At 46.0% G+C, this 26,036-nt stretch overlaps 1 long non-coding RNA gene across 1 annotated transcript in view; it reads right to left on the bottom strand.

Moving 5' to 3' along the window:
• Positions 1-14,717: 14,717 nt before the first annotated feature.
• The window catches only part of LOC112837880 (uncharacterized), a 39,632-nt gene continuing 28,313 nt past the window's right edge, over positions 14,718-26,036 (bottom strand). The window contains exon 4 of the long non-coding RNA XR_012373939.1: positions 14,718-16,227. This is a non-coding gene — a long non-coding RNA (uncharacterized lncRNA). The remainder of the gene's footprint in view (positions 16,228-26,036) is intronic.

Here is a 26,036-nt window from a genome sequence, read left to right as displayed (position 1 = left end):
AGAAAGAAAGAAAGAAAGAAAGAAAGAAAGAAAGAAAGAAAGAAAGAGAGAAAGAGAGAAAGAAAGAAAAAGAAATTCCTTAGAAAAGGAAAGCAAAATAAGAAAAATTAGAAGTGTGGAGTGGTTTTGTACTTTCAAATTAAATCATATCTATATCATGTGTTTCATGCAGCTTTTTATCTTTTTTTTTTTTAAGAGAGTGTGCACACGAGCAGGCGGGGAGGGGTGGAGGGAGAAGGAGAGAGAGAATCTGAAGCAAGCTCCACACTCAGCGCTCAACGCAGAGCCCCATGCAGGGCTGGATCTCACGACCCTAAGATCATGATCTGAGCTGAAACCAAGAATCAAATGCTTAACTGACTGACCCACCCAGGTGCCTCTCGTGCAGCTTTTTAAAAATGAGATATGTGTATAGAGCACACACTGAAAAATCTCTAAGACAAGTTAAGAGGGGGGAAAAGCAAGTTACAGAACACTATGAACTCATTTTTAAAAAGTACCGGTGTGTGTGTGTGTGTGTGTGTGTGTGTGTGTGTGTGTCCATGTGTGCCCGGAAACAACTGAAAAGACACACTCTAAAACACGCTTCTGCACATCTCCCATCTCCCCACCACCCAAACTGTGGCAGACACACTAGGTAGGTCACTTCACCCCCGGTGGGTTTTTCCAAGCCCTGCTCCCATTGAGAGTGACCCTGTGAGGGTCCACACTTTCTACAGCGGTCCCTGCTTCAGTTCTCCCCTTCACCCACTGAGTTTGTAGTCCTCTACCTCTTCTTCCCATGTTCTAAATATTTTGTAGAGAGGGAAGACTTTTTGGGGTGTCTGATCTACCATCCTGCCAGAAATGGAAGTGATCTGTAGAATTTTTTAGAAAGGTATATAAAGCTAACATTAAAGGGAAAAACAACAATTAGATTTGTTCATTCTGTATCTGTTCTTGACAGGGATGTATTGACAATTGGATGCCACACCATGGGGAAAGAATTCTTCGCCTAGCAAAATGTGAGGAGAAACCCTCAGGAAAACTGGCAGAGCCCTCCAGCATGGGTGATGTTGTCGGGAAAAACACGCCAAAAACCCTGCCATCACATCTGAGTCATTCGCTGTTCTAGAAATTAGCACATAGTTGTAATGATAACCTATGTTTCGTTAACTCTAAAACAAAATAATTTATACGCATGATTTTTAGTTTCTTTTTTTCAACCTATCAATAATTACTTTATTTTTAAAATTTTTATTTTAATTCCAGTATGATTAACATGCAGTGTTACCTTAGTTTGAGGTGTCCAATATAGTGATTTGAGGATTCTATACAGTCCTCGGTGCTCACCAAGATATTTCCCCCATCCCCCACCTGCCTCCCCTCTGGTAACCACCAGTTTGTGCTTTAGAGTTAAGAGTCTGTTTCTTGGTTTGTGTCTCTTTTCCTTTCTTGTTTTGTTTCTTCTTCTTCTTTGTTTTTAGTTTCCTTTTTAAAGATAAGGTTGGAATCACACTCGTTACTAAATTATTTGCTGTAACACTTCAGTTCCTATTTAAATAGATTCACTTCAAGTTATCTGCCCTCTGTGCTAATTACTCCTGGATAATGAAGACTCTAGTATTCCAGTTTCAAAGGAGTGATACTGAGACTCGAAGAGATCAAGTACTTTGCCCAAGGTCCCCCAAATAGTGATGTAGAGCAGGCTCTGACCGTTCTGTGGGGCAGCCAGTGAGGGAGGGGCCTGTACCCGAGGCACTCTGGCCCACCTCTCCGTTGGCCTGCTCCCTGCTTGCTTCTCAGTCCTTCCTCCCCTATCTGGGTCTCCTGAAATGTTTGGCCCCAGGAAAGGGGGATCCAATTTTAGGTTTGCTCTCCTGGCTTCCAGCTTGAGGGCAGAAACTCTCCATTTCTCTCACAGGCCCCACCCATCACAGCTCCAGGTGACAGACCCGTGGGCTGGTGGCCTGATCACATGAGCCAGTCTCCTTCTGAGCCCAGAGCTGACAGATGAGGGGTGTTGAAGGTCATGTCTCATACCCTGTTCCTGAGATATCATCGTGATTAGCTTGGGGTTGGAAAGTTGACCCTGCTGGCTGGGTGCCTGTGTCAGTGGGAGGGCTGAGTCACGGATGCCTACTGTGGCAGCTCTGTTCCCTTCATCATTCCCTGTCTATGGGGCCATCACCCGGGCTCCTGCCACAGCTCTATCACATGTTCAGTAAGTAATTTATAATACGCAATGACTGGTGACTTCTTATCCTTGTTGACATAGCTTATAACATACTCGTGACAATGTTATACAAGGTATGTGATTTCCAGATTATCTGTTTCCTTAATGTGCCAATTGTGTATTCTGCCCTTTCGGGTGCCTAGACTTTCTGAACACACAGAGGCCAGGCAGCACACAGCATTAGGATCAAGTCCCAATTTTCACAGACCAGGTGTACACATGAGGCCAAATAACCAATAACCATGTGGATCCAATTGCTAGGGACACTCAAAACATGGTCTTTTTTTTTTTTTTAAGATTTATTTATTTATTTATTTTAGGGAGAGAGCAGGAGCAGGGGGAGGAGCAGAGGGAGAGAAGCAGACTCCCCGTTGAGCGCAGAGCCCGACGGGGGGCTCCATCCCAGGACCCTAAGATCCCGACCTGAGTCGAAATCAAGAGCCAGACACTTAACTGACTGAGCCACCCTGGCGCCCCTCTAACACTGTCTTAAACCAGATTTCATCCATCCAGAAATCATTAGTTGTCTGTCTTATCCTTATAGATTCTCAAGAAAACAGGTTATTTAACCTCTCTCTCTGCAGTCAAGGATTTTTTTCCCCCCATGTAACTAACCTGAACTCTTCCGTAGCTTAAAGCCGGTGGAAAATATCCGGCAAAAATAAAAAATCAAAGAGCCCTACACGTGTTAAGTAATAGTTACCAAATTACCTTTTAGCCATTTTATTCTTCACCAGAACATGTTATTCTAAATTTTATGATGATGATGATGATGATGATTTATACTTCCTTACTTCTGTCTGCTTCTTCAGTCTGGTCCTGCCCATTTCTCCTCTTTCCTGTTTGATTCCCTTCCCCTCCTTTTTTTTTTTTAAAGATTTTATTTATTTATTCATGAGAGACAGACAGAGACAGAGAGAGAGAGAGAGAGAGAGAGGCAGAGGGAGAAGCAGGCTCCCAAGGAGCAGGGAGCCTGATGCGGGACTCGATCCCAGGACCCTCGATCATGACCTGAGCCGAAGGCAGACGCTTAACCATCTGAGCCACCCAGGAGCCCTCCCTTCCCCTCCTTAAACTCCCAGTGCCTTCCTAGAGCTTCCAGAATAGAATTCGGACTTGCTGGGGTACCTTATGAGGCCTTTCCTGGTTTGTGGATTACCTCTGGCTCCCATCCTCCCGCCTCTCACCACACTCGCCCTGCCCCAGTGCTGCCAGACTCCAATAAACCTGTTCCCACCTCAGGACTGTGTGTTCACGGTGTGTAGCAGTTGGAACTGAATCAGGAAAAGAGAAGCCACTCTAGCAATTGTTTTAAAGGGCAAAGATTTCATTGAGACCCTGATGCATAACAATGAAAGGACTGGAAGGGGACAGGTGCTTTTAGCCTTGCAGCCGGAGCTGAGCACCAGAGAATGGTGTGTGTGTGTGTGTGTTTGTGTGTGTGTCAGAAACCACTGCTGATGGGCACACCCGCCAGGTGTGCAAGGGCACGTGTAATGCCAAAGTTCCCATCTGTCAAGGCCTGCACATTCCACTGCAGTGTGAGAAGAGTGGCCTCATCTGCCTGCAGAACACAGGTCCCAGTGGCTACCCCTGTGTGTATGGGGGGAGGCGGTGGTGCACGGCGGAGTGAGAGTGGAAAGACCAACAGACAGAGCTGCTCCTGCTGCGTCAACCCTCCAGCCCCTCTTCTTCCAGAGGCTCTCTGTTCTCATCAAGATCTGCTCTTTCCAAGGATCCTAACCACTCCTCTACGGGTTCCTCTCGCTCATGTGACCTTCCTTCTCTTGGCACTTCTTAGCACCTGAGATCTGTTATTGGTTTACTTGTCTATTGTCTATCTTCCCTCACTGTAATACGATTGTGGTGAGAGCAAACAGCTCTCAGCTGTAGACCCTGCACTCACAGTAATGTCGTTTTGGGAATGTTGGCGAGGTCCAGAGCCCACAGCCAAGAAAGAACTCTTGAGACGTCTCTGGGGCAAAAAAGTGATTTCATGAAAGCACGGGGCCAGGACCTGTGGGCAGAGAGAGAGGCTGCCCTGGGGTTGTGAGGGGTGACTGATTAAATACTTGGGAGTTGGGGGAGGTAAGGAAAAAGGGAGGTGTCCAAAAGGGCTTTCATGTGCTAAAGAGGACTCCCAGGATCCTGGAGGCCTGGCTGTGCCAAGCTAAGGTTTTTCCTTCTAGCAAAGCATTAACATTAAGACAGTTGGAAGCTTCCTGGAGGAATGTTATACTCTGCCTGCCTCAAGTATTTGTCAATGGGCTGCAGGTTACAAGGACATTTAATTTTATCTGCATTTCCTTTTATCTTTGTTTCCTACATCACCATGGACGGATGCGTGATGTTCAGGCTCCAGGAAATGGAGTCTATGGGTCTATCAATAACCTAACTTCCAGAGACCCAAAGAATGCTTTTTTCTTGTTAATCACTAAGACATTTGTGAACTGATGGAGACTCCTGGCCTGCAGGACTGGGATCTCTACTAGTTAACCATTTGTTTTTCCTTCCCTTAATTTTAGAGCAGCCAGCAGTGCCTGAGGAATGTGTCAGCTTGTGCTTTGTCCTCAGCTGGTCTTCTACTCCCTCATCAACAGGGTCGACCCGGCACTCACATGTAGACTCTGCACTCAGTGTAAATCCTACACTCAGTGTAGACTCTACACTCAGAGCTGGAGACCCTGAACTCACAGGAGAAACCCTGCACTCACAACACTGAATGGCACACAGTAAAAACAGAATAAACATTGTCTTTCCTCATCCCCTCCTTCACTCCCAACCAAATCTAGAAGGAGAGTTTTCTCTGAATAATTAAATAAAAATAAAAATAAAATGAGCCATAAAAATAATTATGAGTGACTTTACAAATATGGGGAAAGCACCGTGGACCCACTGTGAGAGGAGCATGGATTTTGAGTCCTTCCCTCTTGGTTCTCAGGAGTTCTTTGGGTCGTTGTTCACATGTGAAACTGTTGCATGGGCTTTGGTGGTGGTGAGCGTCCCATAGGACCACCTTTCAGGTCTGTGGGCGTGCGTCCCGCAGAGAGAGGAGCACTGTGAGTTCTGGCTGGCACGGAGATGAAGAACCTGGCTCTGGAGTCAGGTGGCCTGAGTTGGAAGCTGGGCGCTGCATGTTCTTGTTTATGGAGCTTGACCTGACCTCAGCCCCTCCGTCTGATGCCGCCTCCTAAGGCACATAATGAGCGCTCAGAAAGTGTCATCTAGTACTCTTGTTACTCTTTCTCCTTATGTAAAGTAAGGGTCAGCAAATGACAGTTCATGGTCAAGTCTGTTGTTGGCGTGGTTTTGTACCATGCCCAAGCTCAGAATGGTTTTTACATTGCAAAAGGGTTGTAAAAATAAGAAAGAAAAAATAAGATGGGGCAGAGACGGTAGGTGGCCACAAAGCCTGACTGATCTACCACCTGACCCTTTGCAGAAAAAGTCGGTGACCCTCCCTTTTCAAAGGCATAACTTCCTTTTGGCTTCCTTTACTTAATTGACTAGAATGAAATTTTTTTCTTAATTAAGAAAATACTACTATTCTGGGAAATTTTCCAAAAAACTGATAAAAACAAGGGTGCACAGGCCAGTGGGGTAGCTGGGCCTCACTGCAGAGATGTTGGCTCTATCGGTCTCTGTCCTGGCCGAGGATTTATTCCCACCCACGTGTGACTAGGAATGGGCAGATTAGCTATAAATGTGCTTTAATGGCATGTCTTTGGAAACATTGAATGGATTACCAGCTAACGATTGATCTTGGGGAATTTCCAAGGTGATACTTCTGGCTTTTCTTACCAGCCTTAGGCCGACTCATTCTGAGAAAAGAGGAGGACCTAGGCCGCCTGCCTGTCAGCTTGCCCTCCCCACTGCACGGCCTCTGCATCTCCCCCTGCCTGTCAGCTTGCCCTCCCCACTGCACGGCCTCTGCATCTCCCCCCTGCCTGTCCTCGCCCTTCCTTCCTGCCCGCAGCTCCCTCCTGGAATCTGAGTGCAGACACTGGCAGGTGGGAGTTGGGGTGTGGTGGAGATCCCTCACGCGGTTCTATCTCGACCCTGCCCACTGCTCCTACAGCTCCAGTTCTCTGGTGACTTGAAAGAGAAATTCGTCATGAACTCACGTTCAATAGGACTTGCGTTCTGCAAGGACAAATGTTTCACATAGACAGGGGCAGCCGTTCGTGGAGTCCTGGGTAAGCACAACGTTTTATCGTCAATGCTAACTCTGTTCTTCCCAAAGGCTTTTCCAGTCACTCCATTGGGCCCACAGCACCCACTCACTGCCCACCTTTGCTCATGCTTCTGGGCTTGCTCAGAAAAATCCAGTTGTTGTTTTACTTCTTACCCCTGTGTTTGGTAGAGCGTTTTATTTCTCCCATAAACATTCACAGGCAGAGTCCTTAAGATATTCAACAGCCACGAGGTCCTTTGACTTCCTGGGTGCCACCTTCCTTGGAAGGCACTGGTAGTTAGAAGAGCTAAAGATATATTTTGGTTACAGTGGTGAGGGGTGCTATGAAGGAGAAACATATAGCAGAGGGCTCTTATCCTAGCTTGTGGGCCAGGGAAGGAGTCCCTGGAGAAAGTAGCTGAGGGCTGATGTCTGACCGGGAGCTGGCCACACACCTGAGGGGGATGAGAGCATGCCAGGGGAAGGCAGGAACGGGTTTGTAGGGTCTGAGGTAGGAAGGTCCTGGACTTCGAGGAACTGAAAGAAAGCTAGAGTGCATGGGTTGTGGCCGAAGCAAGGGGGAATGGCTTGCATTGAGGAGAGCATTTCAGGACCCGTGGAATTCCAAACTCTCTCCGGAGAGCAGGGGGTATGCTCTAAGCTGGACAGGGGGAGTCCACTGGCCGAAGTGTGGAGAATGGCGTGAACAGGGATGAAGGTGGAGATGGGGAGAGAGTGAGGGAGCTGTTGTGACAGGCGGAGAGCTGGAAGGACCACCGTGACAGCCTGCTGTGGGAAGAAGTCAGTGGGTGGCCATTTTCTTAGAAGGGACTTAAAGGTTGATGAGGGAAGGGCATGATCAAGAATGGTTCCGGGTTCAGAGTGACCCGGTGTGGGAGGAGCAGTTTTGCTGTTGGGTGGCTGGGGGTGAACACACGACTGGGGGTCACTTACGAAGGACTGGAAATACCTGTGGTAGTGTCATGGGTATGCCAAGTAGGCTGTGGGATGAACATGCCTGAGCCCCAGAAAAGGACCATGTCAAGAGAGCCCCTAAAGGCAGAGCTGTGGTAGGAAAGCCAGGAAAGGCGCTAAGAAAAGAGAATGTCTCTGGAGAGAATGAGCAACTTCCGAGAAGGCAGATCCTACAAAGAGCTCGAGGATGAGAGCCAGACACGGTGCCCCGGATTTAGCAATATGAGGACTCGCATGAACCTTCTGGATGGTGTGATGGGCTCGATTAGAACGGGCTGAAGGACTGGCTCGAGCGGTGGCAGCTACGTTTAGGCTTCTCTTAGATTCTCCACCCAGAAGGGGACCCTCTCCAGCCTCAGGAAAAGGAAAATGTCTCCAGGAATCATTTTGACATGCTAACCAACCTACTTACCTAATCAACCCAGATGGGCGTCCGGCACCTTAGGAGACTGGCCTGGAGGTGACTGAGTTGTTGTTATGTTTCTAATCTCATCTCTTTTACAGGGGAAAACTGTGACCCCGGGGGCCCTGCCCTTTACCCGTAGCTTCAATTCACTTTAAAGAGAAGTCAGAAAAAAATGTACCAGAAGAATTTAGCTCAGAGCAAGCCCCAGGCCTTCCTTGCCAGTTACACAGAGGGGATCAGTGCTGCCCCCTGTAGGCTCTCGAGGCAAAGGTCAGACTCGCAGATCTAAGCGGCCAGTGTCCTCTGCTCAGTGAGTTTGGGATAAGAAATAAGAAGAGAGAGAGGCCTCTTGTCAAAGAGATAACAAAGACAGACATAGGAAGTGTGCTAAAAGGGATATCAGAGAAGTGCCATCTCCCGCATCTCCCTCAACTGCTGGTCAGTAACATGGCCCATGAGCTTTCGTCCTCCGAGCTAAGGGATTGTGCCCCGTTAAAAACAGGGTGTACCTCAAAGCACAAAGAGGGTGGGGAGGTGCCAATGGGGGCAGGGAGGAGGCAGAGTGCTGATGGAATGGGGATTCAGAAGGGGACAGAGGAAAGCCAAGCCTGACTTCTTGAATTTGCTGAGTAGTGACCAAAGCGGGGTTTGAAAGGCGTCGTCTGAGCACTCACGCTCTTTTGTCAATCAGGTATTTTATCGGGGCTGCTTCACAAAGATGTTCGGGTTGTGCACTGCACACCTTCGGAGGCATTGTTTATATAGCATCCGGGGCCTCCCGCAGAGGTCCTAATTGCAGTTTTTGCACCTGTATGAAGGGCATCCGTAAAAAGCGTGCTCCTTCAATGCAAAGTGTGGCTTTATTCTTTATTTGTAGTATGTAACCCAGGACAACACATACTTGAATGTTCAGAAGACGGTTTTTATAATGTCAATGGTGAAAGTGTCTTTGTTCTAGTCTCTTTAAAAAAAACAACAACAACAATAGAACAGAGGCTTCCGTCCACCGGTCTCATCCAGGGCCACACTTGGGCCAGTGAAATTGAGAATTTTAGATTCAGGTGCTTGTCAGGCTGTGCCAGAAACCCACCTTGCACCTGCTTAACGGGATGGAGAGAAGGGGATGTGTCAGGGTTAGAGACCCAAGGTTCTCTCCCTCCATGAGAAGGCACGTGAGCAAGACAAGCAGTCTTACATCGAGACTGAAAGTGCAACCCAGCCCATGGGTTTATTTCTGCTTATGTGTGTGTGTCTGTGTACAAACAACACAAAAAAGGACATGAAAGGGGATTCAAAAGGCAAAGCTTTGAACATGAAAAAGCTGGTGGTACATCCTCATGCTTCTACTTCATAGTCCAAGTTTCAGTTTATGGAAAATGTCCAACCCCATTACAAAGTAGAATCCTCTATTTATGGGCTCTTGACTTTGGATTCCGATAGGGCTGATTTTATTTTATTTTATTTTCAAAGCTCTGGGTTGGGTAGTTAGTACCATCTTCACAACATGCTGGATTATTCTGGGCAAACTGGCATGTTTGTTCTCCCTCCCCACGAATGCGGAGATCCTTGGGCCTGGGCTGTAGAAGACTTCACTGTGCCGGGCGTTAGCAGATGTTGAGAATAATGTTGTCAAGTGTGCGGTGGACACTAGGGGGCGGTGTGTGCTCAAACGTCAACCCGGGCAGGGGAAAAGGACTCAACCTCCTCCTGGAATTTTTGGCTAACTCCCTGAGCTAAAAGGGATTAATAAAATATGTTTGGGATGGGCAACCTTGGCCCCGAAGCCTGGTCAAAGAGGCTGGATGTAAAGTCAGACTGTGCAGGCAGCCTATCAGGAGCTGGGAAGAATTCTTGCCCTTGAGTTCAGGACCAACCGTAGGCAGTTTGTAGTGCAATCCAGGCTCAGGATGACTGTAATCAAGACTTGTCCTCTGTTGGGACATTCGGAAAAGGCAGACTTGAAGACTGCAGAGCATCAGCAGCTGTGTTGATCACTGATCACAAACACTTTATTCTGGGAAAGCCCCTCATTCATTCGAGGAAAGTGCACTGTATGTTTGCTCTGTGCGGGTCATGAGTCTAGGGGCTGGATGCAGCCTGGGTCAGAGAGACCAAGCGCCTGCCCGCCTGATGCTTATTTTCTCACAGGAGGGCAGGATGAATAAACGAGGGCAACAGTCAATAAGCTCAGGCTCGCATTTCCACCTATGTATCAGCTTCTTTCCTCTCCCGGCCGGGCCTCACCAGCACAATCGTACATTATCTCTTCTTATTCTGAGAGAGAATGCAAGTCACACATTTGACTCTCCAATCATGGCTGCAGGCCACATTTTTAGAGATACCATCTGGTCCCAGTGGCTCTGACTGCCTAGTGGAAATTGCAACAACCTTTTACCAAGTGAAAGGGGATGTGGGAAATGCGTGCGGTCTTGGCCCTAGAAGATGATTTCTGGCTTGGCCTGCTTGCACTTCACGGATTTGGGGGTTTCTTCCGCAGAGGGAACAATGCATGCTCCTCTTCGCCGAACCTTCCCTAATCTCTTTAGCCAGAAGCCAACTCAGACTCCTCTAAATCCCACACGACAGGGCGTTCTGTGGGAGACCATGGCTCCCTCAGATGCCTGCCCGTAGTACCCCGTTTTAGCTCCTTGCCAGCTTTTCCCGTCTTCTAGAAGCTGCCGTGCCATTAGCTATTTTTAAAAAATCGGGATTTGAGGAAAGACGGAACAGAAGGGCTGTATCTGTTATGTACACTACGGCCCGGCTTCCCGCACAACACACGTCTCGTCAGTTAGGCGGCAACACTCATGAACCCTCCCCAGAAAAGACTTTTTTTTTTTTTTTTTTTTTTTTAATCCTACAGTGAATGATGTCATGAAAAACTCTGGATCGAGCCCCTTGTTATCCCTTTAGCGTCAGGGCGGCATGTTCAGATTTGGAGCCTATCACTGGCTGCGTGTGGCTCACCTTCCAAAAAAGCTCAAAGGGCACCACAGAAAGAGCTGCTTGGCTATGACCTAATCCATAAACCTTCGCACCCTTCTATCAAACAGCCTGATGGGAGTGCCCCTCCCCCCCCATGTGTCCAACGGGCCGTTCAGCTGCTAATCCCTTCCTATAACTGTAGTTGCGTAGCTGGATCTCGCAATTTCCTGGCACAGAGGCCTTCACAGGTCATTGCCGGGGCGTGGGGAACCATCATGCAGTGAAAACTGCACCCAGTCAGCAACAGGTGCCGACCCCCACGTGGGACTCTTGACTTTCATGTCGGTTCCGAAGAAATGAGAAAGGCTCCACAGTGAGCTGAATGAGGCTGGAAAGTGGATGCCATGACTAAAAAGGACATTGATTGGCTGAATAGATTGACAATAAGAAGGCAGATATAATTCCAAACACATTTCACGTCTTGTTCTAACTCAGTTTTGGTGAAAAGTCCAGATTCTGTCAGACGCACATGTCTTCGTCTGTCAGCGCCTCGGCTCTTGCCAGGACTCTTCTTTCTCTCTGTCAGGCAGAATTTTCAGACCTTGTCTTTCCTGTCAGGAAAAGTTCGATTCATCACTTTCCTCAGGCCTTGAGAGAATTTCTGACTTGAGAGGAAAAGTGTCAGAGGGAGTGACTTCATGACAAAAATAAATAAGCATTACAGCTCTTTCTTTGTATGTAATAAAAATTACTTAATATGTAATAAAAATTACTTAATGTTGAGTACAAAATGCAGAAAGTTCAAAGGTGAGGACAGGGGAGAAACCTCCAGATGTCCACCCCACTTCCCAGGCACCTGGCTCCTCCCAACAGAGGCAACCACGAGTCCTGGGTCTTACATCTTCCTGAACAGAGTCTCTATATAAATTAGCAGAGATATTCGTCATTTGTGTTTTGAGAGCATCTTTTTTTAATTTCTCAGTTCAGATGAATTCTGACAGCCATATATTCAAGTACACTAAATGCACTAAAATGGTCGTCCAATTAAAGCTTTGATGCTAGACTATGTAATTTGTTTGGTTTTTGTTACATTGCTCTAACAGAGATGTGACTGAACTCGTAAATCAGTCTGGAAACATCTTAGGGACTCTGAAGTTGGCTACAGCATGTTTCTTGTGCCTTAATATCCAGTTCGTCATTCGTTATTTATGGTTATTAGTCATTTCCCCTTGAAATGAAGAGAAGAGCCTCAAACACTGAAAATGAAGGAATAGAGTTCTTAAGATGAGGTCTTATGTTATTAAAAACTAGGAAAAAGCTAGTTGGGATCCAAATGGCCACACTCCAAGAGGGGACACTTGGTCACTGAGAGCATATCGGGCAGTCTAGGGAATTGGCTGAGTCTGGGAGGACACACCTGTGATGTTCCCAAAGCTTGGAGTTGAATGGAACTACAGCAGCTGGTCAAGCGGCATGAGCCGACATTAACAGGCCAGGCTCAGCCAGACCAACACAGCTTTTAGCCAAGGGCCATCACTCAGACACAAGAAATCAGTTACTTATGTCTTTTTCTATGCTCTGCTCCACCTCATACAGCCCCCAAGGGAAAGCTCTCCAGGCCCAAGAGTGGGTCGAATTCATCTTTTTTTTTTTTTTAAGATTTTATTTATTTATTTGACAAACAGAGACACAGCTAGAGACGGAACACAAGCAGGGGGAGTGGGAGAGGAAGAAGCAGGCTTCCTGCGGAGCAGGGAGCCCGATGAGGGGCTCGACCCCAGGACCCTGGGATCATGACCCGAGCCGAAGGCAGACGCTTAACGACTGAGCCACCCAGGCGCGCCGGTCGAATTCATCTTTTTCTTCTTCTATAGCATCTGGAAGAGTGTCCTGTACAAAGGAGACCCCCATACATGCTGGCTGTAAGGAAGAAATGGGGACGACCAAATTTCTTCTGTCGTCTATACGCTTATTTTATTGATGTACTGTTTTTGAATTAAAGTTCTTCACCTTGATCTGGACTCAAAGATACCTGGACACTTAATTGTTTTTGTTCGATCCTTTTAGATGTCTGAGATAAGAGTCTGACTTCCTTGCTGAGGAATTTGCCTCAGGAATTAGATGCATATCAACTTTCAAATTCCCCTCCTCAGCACTTTGAGAGGGGTGGTTCTTGGGGGTATGCTCCCCAGCTGTGGCTACATTGGAGCTTGGAAACTCTAAGAACTTGAGATGTGGTGACCAATCAAATGCTTCTGAAAATCCTCAGCTTCTTAAATCTTAATGTATCAGTACCCTCTCTAATCTCTCAACTGCTTCTGAGGTTCAGCTGTTTATCTGACTGAAATGTTTTATTTACAGGTTGACAATTCTTGGTACGCCCAGGCAGCCAAATTTACCTCTCACATAATAAGGACCCACCTGCTCACTGCTACAAGCTATATGGCTGGAGAGGGATTCTGGAGATGAAGGGGGGGTGGGGGGTGGGTAAGTCCTTTTACTTGGGTTTATTAGTTCTACAAAATATATCTGGGTTCTTTGTGAGAGACAGGGTTCTTTGCTCCTCATTCCCTCACTTAGACCAGACAAGAGAAAGCGTATGCAGCCTCCTGGGGAGAAATTACTGAGTGCGAAGATCTTAAGTCTTTCAAATTTTATTCAGGTCCAGCATGCCAAGGTAGTAACTCAACCAAGCCACCCCTGCTCTTCTAGGAGTAGGTACAGTGTGGGAAGCCCAGCAACCACACCAGGGCATAGCCAAACTAGCCACATTGCCTCCTTAGATCCCTGGAGCCCTGGGAAGCCTTGAGGTTTACCCGGGCACTCTTAACGTTCTTCAGGTTCAAGTTATTCCATTCTGGCTGCATTTTGACTCATTTCGGTTCTCTGTTCACAGGCAAGCAAAGGCAAAACAAACCTGCCAACTTCTACCTCAAACCCAACTGAAAGAGACATGGGATTTCTTGGCAGTTTTATTTTTACGTATTGTTTTCAGAGCACAAGTTCCATTACGCGGCAGCGTTGCTCCGTGCCTTATCTAGTTTGCATATCAACTATTATGGAGTTTGGAAACCACGCCCAAGACCTTGACATCTGATCCCCAGCTGACTGGAACAATCTGTGCCTATAAAAGCCCAGGGCCCCCTGATTCCCACCTCCTATTTCTGTTGGCACCGCCCCCGCCCAGACAGAAATGAGTAGGGGTGAGGCATTCTCCCTAGTGACCAGGTGGAGGGAGAATTCGCCCTTCTGGGGGAGGGGAGCAAAATGGGGGAAAAAAACCCCAACATCTGGGGATCCTTGTTTCACTCGGGTGTCTCCTTCTTACCTACTTCCATTCAGCTCACCAGGAAGGCTTTCTCTGATCCCCACAGCTAAAATGCCCCCCATCTACGGGGGTAGATCACCATCAATCTCTATACCCTCGCCTGGCTTTGTCTTTACTTCCGTCTCCCCAAACAGGATGTGAGCCCCCAAGCATAGGACTGGGCTGACTCCCTTACTGCTGTACCCCAGTGCCTGAAATAGTACCCTTCCCATTTGTGGGCACATAAAAAATATTTGTGAAACAAATCAGGAAACCTGACTAACGCCGGCACCACATCAGTCCTGTCCATACACCTGTGCATACACTGTATATTTAACACAAGTGTCAGCATCATCATTTTACAGGTGAAGAAACTGAGGAATAATGAAGTTAAGCAAGTTACTCAAGGTCACACAGTTAGTAAGGAGTGGACTTGGAATTTGAACCAAGATTGTCTGCCTCCAGGGTTCTACCCTCCTTTTATGCGCAAAACTAAAGAAATACAGAGAACCCAACATGTCCATTCTTCCAATGACCTCCATTTTCCACACAGGTAGAAAAATAGAAGGAATGGAAATATATAGGGAACACCTTCCTGAAGGTCATAACTTAAACAAGCAGAGCCTAACACAAAATATTCTGAACTGAAATCAAATAATTCTCAATATCTCAGAGAATTTCATTATTTTACTTAAAGTTCTTTAATCGTCTCATGCAGAGTGACCGAGCCCCAGCACGTGCCAGCCTGTATGCTGAGAGAACAAAAGACAAGATCCTCCCTTCTCTTGGGTTTACTGTCCTCCAAAGTAGAGAGACATCAATCAATCATGCACATTTGTGATTATAAACTGTGAAGAAGGAAGAAGAAATATATGGCGTGCCTGGGGAAGAGGTAAATTCACTGTGGGGCAGGGAGGCAGGTCAGGGAAGATGAGCTGTGAAATGGTTTTAGGATGGAACTAAATTTACCCTGGAGATTATAGTAGTGAAAGAAAAGCAAATAGTAAACAGCCAGGATGCACCACACAAAATTACAGAAACACTGACGAGAGGAAATCTGGGGGAGGGAATCAGATGTATGGGCTAGAGCTATATATTTGGAAGTCCTCAGCTCTAGAGGGTAACTGACATTAGAAGTGTTGATGAGATTACCTTGGAGGAAATTATACAGCAAGAAAGGAGGAGAGCCCCTCGCTGAGGTTTAAGACGGCAGAACATTTAGTGGTTGGGAAGAGGAGGAAGTACCAGCAAAGAATCAGGGAAGGGGCGGGCTAGAAGGGTCGGAAATCCAAGGAGTGTGGCCTCACTAGAGTCCAGGGAAGAGAGACTGTGTGGAGGTGACACTGCTGGGGGCAAGAGAGACAAGGCCACTGGTGACCTTACGGGGAGGCCTTTAGGTGGAAGGATGTGAGGGAGCCTAAGGGGAGTGAGGGATTCCAGGAAGGGGGAGAGTAGACACCAGCCGTCTACAAACCTGGGTCCACAGGCCCAAAGGTGGCCACAGGCCTCATTTTGCGAAGTTTCATTTCGAACACAGCGAGAGTTCTCATTTACGTGCTGTTATGGGCTGAATTCTGTCGCCCCCAAAATCTGAATGTTGAAGTCCTAACCCCCAGTGCTTGAGTATATGACTGCATTTGGAGCTAGGGCCTTTAAAGAGGTGATTAAGTTAGAATGATTAGGATGGGTCCTAATCCAGTAGGAATAAAGTCCTGACAGAAAGAGATGAGGACACAGACGACACCGTCAGAGGTGAATCACCAGCCTCAGAAGAAACCAACCCTGCCCCCACCTCAATCTTGGACTCCTAGCCTCCAGAACCCAGAGAAAATTAACTTGTGGTGTTTAAGTCACCCAGTCGGTGGTACTTCATTATGGCAACCCCGGTAGACTAATACCCTGTGTTCAGCTGGGTCTGGGCAGCAACAGTTGCTAACAGTTGGGTAATTGTGATGGGGACTGTCTGGAGAGCAAAGCGGAGGGTATCTGCCAGCTGGCCCTTTATAAAATTATTTGCTGACCTCTGTTGCAGACAGTAGTTTCAAGGTCACATAGCTGGTACATTCCAGAGCTGGGATTTGAACTCAGCTCGGCCCCGGGGAAGCCCGTCCGTGCCCTGCCTCCTGGAGCGGTTGCCTCTTCTCAGCTGGGAGTGCCCACGCTGCTCTGGTGAAGTCAGCATGGTTCTTTTCTTCTCCTTAGTTCATGCTCTGTCCTGTGGGCAGCTGTTGTGGGGAAATGCTGAGTCATAAATAATTCTTACATTAATGCCAAGGCAGCTGGAAGGGAAATGTCAGTAGGAAATGGTATTTCAAATAAGTGCAAATTTCATCATTCAGCCAATTTTTTAAGACTATTTCTCGCAGCAGTCTTTCCTTAATTTGAGTTATGGTGAAATGTTAAATGTGGAAGAAACGTACCTCCATTTGGACATTTGGCCTAGATAGACACATGATATTAAAATGAAGGCATTCTCCTGCCATCTGAAATGGGCCAAATGGACCAGAGCAAAGAGAGGAACAATCAGTCCTATTGATAAAACCTAATCCTTGGATCTTTAAATCACCCAATACAATTACAGTATGACATTCTTTACTGGGGCTTGTACTGGAGAGGCTCCAGGAAGCTTCGATTCCTGCTATCCAGAATGGCTGGGTGGAACTTTCTGGACTCTATCACACAAGTCTGCCCTCACCATCAGCTTCAGTCCCATGAAGGCCCTTGCTGGGTGGTGTCCGGAGAAGCAGGGGGTGTACCTGCCGGCGCCCACAGGGCCAGGCTGGTGGGTTAAAGAGAGAGGCCAGTCAGGTGAAGAAAGCTGCCCCTCCCCCCGCCCCACATTGTGACCATGAGGAAACACAGGCCAGCTGTTCCCAGATCTGCTTTTTCACCAGAAGCCGGAAATCCAGATTTGATCTGAAATTTCTCAATTTCTAAATCTTGGCAATAAATTAGAATTAAAAAACAAAAAACCAAAAAAAGAAACAAAAACAAAAAAACCAACAAAACCCAAAAGAACACCTATGCCAGACATTTCCCCTCCCCGCCATGGACGGGATCCAACAGGGGCCCCCGGTTTATGAGTCTTGCCCGGGGCAGCCTGTAGGGCAAAACTGAAGGTCAAAATGTGCCCAAACTCCTTTGTGTTCACGTCTATGAATGCCTTACCGCGAGGAGGGTCTGCACACGCATATTTTTGTGGCTGCATCTGACCCACCTAGTCCCGTGACCAATTTCTCTCTGTCCTAGATTTTGGGATACTGAAATTCGTGGGGCTCTCTAAGCCGCTGCTGTTGGAAATGTCAGCTTCCGAACTGCGTGTTTCCAAGCACAGAGTCAGGCTGGGCGTGGCCAGTAGGAAGGATGGGACTCGGTTCTTCTGCCACCCTGACAGTGTTTTCTAAACCAGGAGTGAGGCTTCCTGACTCAGTCTCTGCCGCTCTTCACATGGGAGTTGCCAAGGAACAGAAGAAGGGATACTAAAAATACAAGCTTTGTCATCGTTCTCTTTTTTTTTTTTAAATCTTTTTCTCCACCAAACGCCTCTACCCAAATCCTGAATATCCATTTGTTTTTCTCGTTTGTTCTTTATTCATTCATTCAGTAAACATTTATTAAGCAAATGGTATGTGCCAGGCACTATGTTAGGTGCTGGGAAAGCCCACATAAATCAGACTCGGTCCCTGCCATTGAAAGGCTTATGGTGACACGATTGGGTGGCTCAGTCCGTTAAGCATCTGCCTTTGGCTCTCAGGTCATGATCTCGGGGTCCTGGGGTTGTGGGCTGGCTCCCTGCTCAGCAGGGAGTCTGTGTCTCCCTCTCCCTCTGCCCCCTTCCCCCACTCGTGCATGCACTCTCTCTCTCTCAAATAAATAAATCTTTGAAAAGAGAGAGAGGTAGAAAGGTTTAGGGTGACATGGGTTCTTGGATGATCCAAAACTGAGGCTTGAGTATGTCTGGTGACCACAACCCTTCTTCCTGGCCACCCCCTCCCAGGTATGGTGAATTTGGCTTGGGAAGGTGGAAGTGGACAATAGACACCAAATTGAAAGGGAAACCTAAGGTTCCTTAGGAGAAAAAGTCATCATCATGGTGGTTTGCCTTTAAGCCAAATAATGATTTCAGCAAAGGCATTATTATACTTTATTTTTTAATTTTTCTTAATGGACTTTATTTTTCAAAGCAGTTCTATATTCACAGGAACATTGAGCAGAAGGTAAAGAGATTTCCCATATACTCCTGCCCTATATACACACGGCTGCCAAAACACCCCCATACCAGAGTAGTTCATCTGCCACAGTCGATGAATCTACATGGACATGTCATTATCACTCAGAGCCCATAGTTTACCTTAGGGTTGGCTCTTGGTGTTGTATATCCTACGGCATCTGAGAAGTATATGATGACACAGATCCACCCTTATGGTGTCATAGGGAAGAGCTTCATTGCCCTAAAAAATTCTCTCCCTATTGACAGTATTTCTGAAATTTTGAAATGCTCAAGAAGAGGCTCAGTAAAATGTCTGTAGCCCGAGAGGAGGACGATTCGATCAAATTTAGGTAATGAGTCAGTTGCATATCAGAGTTCAGGGGGCAGCAGCGGGTTGTCCTACAGGAACATGGGAGATTTCCCCCAAAATTAGTTAAAATGATTGACTAGCATTAGGCAGGCAACTGAGGAAACAGCAGCAAGGCCATTCATGAAGGCATCGTGAAAGCCCTAGCCTGTCCCTTTACCACTCCAAGCACCGGCAAGCCTCGGTGCTTAACACACCGACAATACCACTTATTTGTTTAAGAAAGATAATCCTAACTTTTAATTTGATTTGAAATTCCTTATTGCAATGAGGAATGGCTATATTTGCTGAGCAGATTTACCAGAAAAGGAAGGCATCTTCAGTCCAAATTCTACTGGACTTATATTTTTGGAAACCTCAGTGAAGAAAAAAATCTCCTCCATGAAACATGCAAAACAGCTTTTATATTAAATGTTTGGATTCACATCCTTAACTGTTTATAACTGCATCAGCTTTTATTTTGTCATCAAAATAAATGTCTATAGACTCATGGTTTGAATAGGCTTCTAGAATTGGGGTAGATAGTAAAGGTTCGACTTTAGCTTCCTCTGTGTGTGACTATTATTCAGAAACCAAGCAGGTCTTAAATCTGGAGTCACCTGCTCTTGAGCCCACACCTGAACCAGCCAGGAGAATGGAGGTGTGTCAATGACCTGGGGAGAAAAGGATTTTATGTAAAATTAAAAGAATTGTTGACTTAACCATGTTACACCTTGGGTCCAAGTAACTCTGGGTATGGGCCCATTTAAGCCCAGAAGAGGAAGAACTGCCCCTTAGTGAAAAGGGCGAGATGAGACCACCAGCCTGGATCAACACAACCCTGGTCACTGACCTGCAGACGTGGACAGCTTTGAAATCTGTGCACCAAAGGCATTCCTACTGTAGCGGAGACACTTCTAGGGACCCCCCCTCCCCCGCCACCGCCGCCGGCAAGATACCAGAAGGGAAAGGAGCCAAGAAAGGGTGGCTGAACACCTGCAGAGGTGTGGGTGGGAAGGGGAAATTGCATTACCAATTTGACCTAATTTGTACCTGGGCAGGCACGAAGCTGTCTTCTCTCTGCTCCAAACCCAACCTTCTACACCCTGCTCTGTGATTCTGCTGCTGAAGCTCTGTTGACCATATTTTTGCTGTGAAGCCGGCTCCCTGTAAGGCTCTGCCTATAAGATTCTGGAGGGGGACTGCAAGGCTGGAGGAGGGAGAAGGGTAGGCTCCTTCCCGACCACTCTCCACTGCTGTGAGCGGCACCCTGGCAACGCTCTGCAGGGCCCAGGGCAGCCTCCGCTGCCGGTCTGCAGCCTGCGGTATTTCCAGCGCTCAGGGAGCTGCTCTCCTCACGCTCTGGCAGGGAGCCATCTTTGCTCCTGGTCTGGTTTTTCAACCCTGGGGGGCCTTTCCTCTGAGCACCCAAAATTCAGTAGTTTCGGCCTCTTCTCTTTGTTTCCAAGCCCTAGGGGTGGTGCCTGCTTCCTACACTTGCTGCTTCCATGATCATTTATTGCTATCTTTCTGCCCTTTCTGTTATCTAGTTAACAACTTGGCACTTAGTTGACGATTAAGTTCTCTATGTTCAACTATCTCCTGACTGGACCCTGACTGACAGACACCTGAAGTTTGCTCTGTGCTTGTATTCATTCAACAAGCACGTAATGAGTCCCTGCTGTGGGCCAGGCACCGCGCGAAGTACTGGGGATTCAGTGAGGAGTAAGTCAGACCAGCTCCCAGTACTCATGGGGGAGGAGGGAAACAGACCTTTTCAGGATGATGGTTGTGTTCCTACCCCCCCTGCTCCCACCAGGCGACACCCACACTGATCCAGATCCACTGTGTTTGCTCCGGATCCTGTGGGTGCCTCTTATATTTATGTTTCTGGTTACCTTATTCAACGAAATAGTACATAACTCAACAAAATGTAAGTGCTCAAAGGATGAGCATTCTTTTTATAAAAAGTAAATGATGTAAAGGTTATTATCAACAGTGGTGCCAGTAGATAGATAGTATGTGCCTGAAGGGCATCTCATCTCTGTGTGTCCTTTCCAAAAATCCACAACTCCAGTCTCATGGAAAGAATGTCAGGTATTGGGAGACATTCTGCAGATACCTGGCCAGTACTTCTCCAGGTGGTCAAGGTGATGAAAAACAAGAAAAGACAGAGAAACTCTCAAAGACCAGAGAAATCAGGGGAAGATGGGTCAACCAAATGCCATGTGGCACTGGGGGCTCGCTCTTGAACAGAAAGAGGCAATGGACAAGGGGGGGGAATCCAAAGAAAGCCTGGAGTTATTAGTAGTTAATAATAATATATCATTGTCGGTTTCTTAGTTTTGACAAATGCAGATATGTTAATGACGGGAGAAGTGGGGTGAGGGGTATTTAGGAACCCCCTGTACAATCTTTGCAAGTTCTCTGTAAATCTGAAATTACTCCAAAATAAAATGTTTGTTGTAAAAAAAAAAAAACCCAAAAACTAAATTACATGCTTTGGAAGATTTGATAATTGTGGGTTGCTTTCAAACAATGCCTTTAAATTAGATGTGGGCAAGGCCTAATTGTAAGAGACAAGGAAAAAATTTTCAATCTTGCTTTCCAAGTTTCTATATGTTCATGCTCCATGTTAAAGCAACAGAAACGAGAAATTAGAGATGATGCTCTAAGGCTGTAGTTTATGCAAGAAATATGATGGTGAACTTGAATCAATGAACTCCTATTCAGGATGGTGACCTTGTCTCTAGGTTAATACTGAGGCAAATGAACATGCATTTATTTAAATTTTCACGAAAATATTTGACATAGACATAGATCACTTTTTTATGATTCCCCAATTTTTGTCCCTCATGTGCAAACAACCTACTAACTATTGGTCTCAATTACATTAAATGAGACTGCTTCTGCTAAAAATTAAAACAAGGTAATTATAGGGTGTGAACAGTGCTCTCAAAAAACAAAAACAAAAACAAAACAAAACAAACAAAAAAACAGGCCTGGTAGAATAGAGAGTGACCAGGCAAGGATGGGAGGGCTTCTCAGCGGCATCAGAGGAACTCTCTGAGGAAATGGTATTTGAGTTGAGGTCAGAATATGGCTTAGGGAATTTGGCTGTCAGAATTTAATGACAGACAAAGCAACACAAATAAACGCAGCAGTGTCATTAGATGAATATGCTGGCCCGGAGCAGCAGGGACCCAACGATGGCAGGGTGCTCCTTTAACTGGGGACTGCCACACAGCAGTGTTTAAGAGAAGGCATTTCCCAGCCAGAGGCAAGAGGGAGCAAAAGGGAGCAGAGAGATTTCAAGCAGAGGGGGCAATATTAATAAAGCGCAAAGGTGTGAAACAGCCCGCGGGATTTGGGAAGAAGGGAGTAACAAGGTCAGAGTCACGTGTTAGCAAGAGTGCTTAGCAGCAGCCCAGCTCTGCTACTTCAAGTGTCGGAGCACCAGCAGCATCACCACCGCCCCAGAGCCTTTTAGAAATGCAGAATCCCAAGACCTCCCATGAAGAGGGAAATCTTCATTTTAACAAGAATCCCAGATGATGCAGATGCACCTTATAGTTTAGGAAGCTTTGTCCAGAGGACAGATTGGAGGGATGTGTTCGGATGTCAAGAGACAATTTAAGAAATTATAATAGTCTGGCCACGAGATGAAGATGTCCAGAGCAAAAGCACTAACGCTAAGGAAGGAAAGCAGACGTTACAGAGGTTCAGGGGATGGAACTATAGGACTTGAAAACTGGTGTAGCTGGCATGAGGGAAGTGGGAAGCTCGCATGACCTTCAAAGGGTGGTATGCCAGAGCCAGGAGGCAATCCCATTGTATGTATACATAGCTATTATTAAAACTTAAATTATATACATGGACAATAAAATAAATTATATTAAATACAAAGGTAATAAATTCTCAAAAGTCATCGCTAATTATATTACTAACTTTTACTGTTATCTAAGCTCTTGGGGTTATTTGCATCTCCTGTATCTGTCTGCTGGAAATACCACATAAGGATGTGCTCCTGAGCATCTCTTCCTAACTTGACACTAGTTGCTTGAAATCTGCCATGGTGGCGACATTTATACTATGGAAATGGGAAAAAGCTACAAATCGGGGCTTACCTTGTTGCTTTGTTGATTTTTTAGATCAGGAGGTCAGCAAACTTTTACTACAAAGGGCCAGACAGGGCTTTCTGGGCCAAACAGTCCCCGTCAAAACATTCAACTCTGCCACTGAGGCGTGAAAGCAGCCGTGGACAATCCATAAACGAGTGAACTTGTTTTCCAATAGAATTTTGTTGACAAAAGCAGGCAGCAGCCCGATATTTTGGCTTTCCTTTTGTTTTCTGCCCACCAGCCATAGTTTGCCAACACCCACTCTCCATTTAAGAAAGTGACAAAGGGCACCTGGGTGGCTCAGTCGTTAGGCGTCTGCCTTCGGCTCAGGTCATGATCCCGGGGTCCTGGGATCGAGTCCTGCATCGGGGTCCTTGCTCTGCGGGAAGCCTGCTTCTCCCTCTTCCACTCCCTCTGCTTGTGTTCCTGCTCTCGCTATCTCTCTCTCTGTCAAATAAATAAATAAAATCTTAAAAAAAAAAAGTGACAGAGAGGGGTGCCTGGGTGGCTCAGTCGGTGAGTGTCCGACTCTTAATTCCGCTCAGGTCATGATCTCTGGGTCCTGGGATCAAGTTCCGTGTCAGGCTCCCTTCTTAAGGGGGGTCTGTTTCTCCCTCTGCCCCTACCCCTGCTCGTGCTCTCTCTCTCTCTCTAATAAATAAATAAAATCTTTTAAAAAAGTGATGGAGAAATTGTTAATAATGTAAGTTAAACATTAAAGGATTTCATGTCTGAAGGCATTACATTGTGAGTAGCATAAAACCCTGAAACTTCTGGTACTCAAATCTATTATCTGATTCAGCTAAGAAGTCATCCACATCATAGATGAATGAGTGAAGAGCCAATATATATCTTCCTTGCCTCATATTCACTATTGCAAACAAAAATATAAATATTAGCCAACATTCATGTTGGAGCCACACTCTTCCGTCTGTTCCACAATACAATGGCTGTGGTTACGAGGTCAATAAAAATCAACAGAGGCATTCAGTAAGAATTTACAGTAAAGATTATTATATATTTTATTCTATTTGTAAATTCTGTGCCATACGTTCTCTATATTAGTAATAGTTTTCATACACATATGTGCATGAAGGCATGCTGTTTTGTTCCCAGGAAAGCTTGTTGTGATGCATTTATCAGCACACCATGGCTCAGGTTTCTGGTGTAGGTGAGAAGGTTGGTGGGGTGCTGGGACACAGAAGGAGCAGTTTTGCAAAGAAAATGGAGTTCAGTTTTGGACCTATTCCCCAATTGTAATAGGCTACTTTCAAAAGGGTAAAAGCAGAGCCCACTTAGGGCCCAATCCCACGTTCCATGAGTCGCCCTAATTTCTCACCAAATCTTGAGTGGAGTCAAGAGATTTTCTAAAGCCATTCGGTTTCTGCTCACATCCCCTGCTCCTACTGATGGAAATGGGGCCACTGAGTGTGCTGTTTACTTTCAACCCTGAGGGCAGGCCCTGTACTACAGACCATGTGAAGATAAGATACAGATCAAACTCTTTTCTCTCTCTCTCTTTATCTTTTTTTGTTTTGATGGGTGGTTAAAAAAAATTCATAACATAAAAATTTGCCTTCTTAACCATTTTTTAAAAAGATTTATTTATTTATCTTAGAGAGAGAGAATGAGCGGGGGGGAGGGGTAGAGGGAGAGAGAGAATCCTCAAGCCGACTCCCCGCTGAGCACAGACCCTGACACAGGCCTCGATCCTAGGACCCTGAGATCATGACCTGAGCTGAAATCAAAAGAGTCGGCTGCTTAACCGACTGAGCCACTCAGGCCTCCTATCTTTTTTAACCATTTTAAGCGCATAGTTCATTAACGTTAGGTATGTTAACATTGCCCTACCTCCTGAACTTTCCCTCTTGCAAGACTGAAACTCTGTACCCATTAAACAGACTGAACTTTTTAAATTTAATTTTATTATGTTATGTTAATCACCATACATTACATCATTAGTTTTTGATGTAGTGTTCCATGATTCATTGTTTTCGTATAACACCCAGTGCTCCACGCAGTATGTGCCCTCCTTAATACCCATCACCGGGCTAACCCATCCCCCCAACCCCTCCCCTCTAGAACCCTCACCTCAGTTTGTTTCTCAGAGTCCATCGTCTCTCATGGTTCCAGACTGAACTTTTAAAAATAAAATTTCAAATTTATTATAATTCCTAGAAACAGACTCAGAGATAAAGTGTGGTCTGAGATTTACGAATACAAATAGCAAAGTATATATTGCTTTTTTTTTTTTTTAAATCATCTACATCTATTTGCTCAAGCACTGTTTAAGTGGTAACTTTCTTTCCTAACTAACTTCACTTTTGGGGCAGAAGAGCTTGGGTTCTAGTCAAAGATTCTCACCAATACAGAAGATCCTCTTGCTACTCAGGGTCTGTAACTCTCTGTTGGCTGACTTTTTATGAAACTGGTAGCTGGTATTTATGGACTTATTTTGTAACTGTACTTTTCCCCTTGACAAAGACAGTATCTAACTTTATTTCAAGTGCTTAATTAATGCCAGACCCTGGGCTAAGTGTCTTCACTGTAATACTTCATTTAATCCTCACAACAAGCTAAAGAAATAGGTACTATCTTAATTGTTACTTTATGACAAGAAAATAAAGGTGCAGAAAATGCTTCCTGCCAAGGGTCACATAACCAGCACAGGGCTGAGCCAAATTTGGACGGAATCTGGAGTCTGAGCTCTTCATCATGAAAGTGCAGATTGTCTTTGCTGTACTCCCAGATCAGATTTCCAGGTAGAGGCACAGCTCTGACTCTCAACTTGAGGTTTGGCAATCTGGAGATTGCTGGTTCTAAGAAAGAATGGGGATCCCTTCTTCTTCTTCTTTTTCTTCTTCTTCTTCTTCTTCTTCATTACTATCCCATTCAGCCCCACAACCACTTCCTACTACAGGGCCCCAAACGGGCTGCTCAAACCTTTCCCTCTGCCGCCCCTGCATGGTGCTGCTAGGGTGACTGCTACCCCGCGTACGGCACCCTGAAGTAGACTCCGTCCTGCCAAGGAAGCTTGGGGGTGTTGCAACGACTGGCCCAGAAATTATTCCGGACACTTTGCCAGGAAAATGAACCCTGGTGCCGGGTTTCCCGAAGTGTGTTCAGCAGAACAAGGAGACTTTATGTATTAAAAGGGTTCTGAGTCACTTAAATTTGGAACGCTACAAGTTAAGTGAAGTTAATCATAAAGCGAAATGTATTTTAATGAATCCAGAACATCTTAGACCCTTAAATGGGCCAAGAGACTGCGACTCTTCCGGGGGACGTAGAACAGGTAGTATTTCTCTATGTACGTGACCTCAGAACCTCTTTTTCCATGCACATCTCTCTCATGTC

The sequence above is a fragment of the Callorhinus ursinus genome, unplaced genomic scaffold, assembly GCF_003265705.2.
Source record: "Callorhinus ursinus isolate GAN/ISIS: 27379988/994484 unplaced genomic scaffold, GSC_fseal_2.0 scaffold2, whole genome shotgun sequence".
Classification (NCBI taxonomy): Eukaryota; Metazoa; Chordata; class Mammalia; order Carnivora; family Otariidae; genus Callorhinus; species Callorhinus ursinus.
Note: the sequence above shows the minus strand (reverse complement) of the source record. Positions and strands in the feature narration are given on the sequence as shown.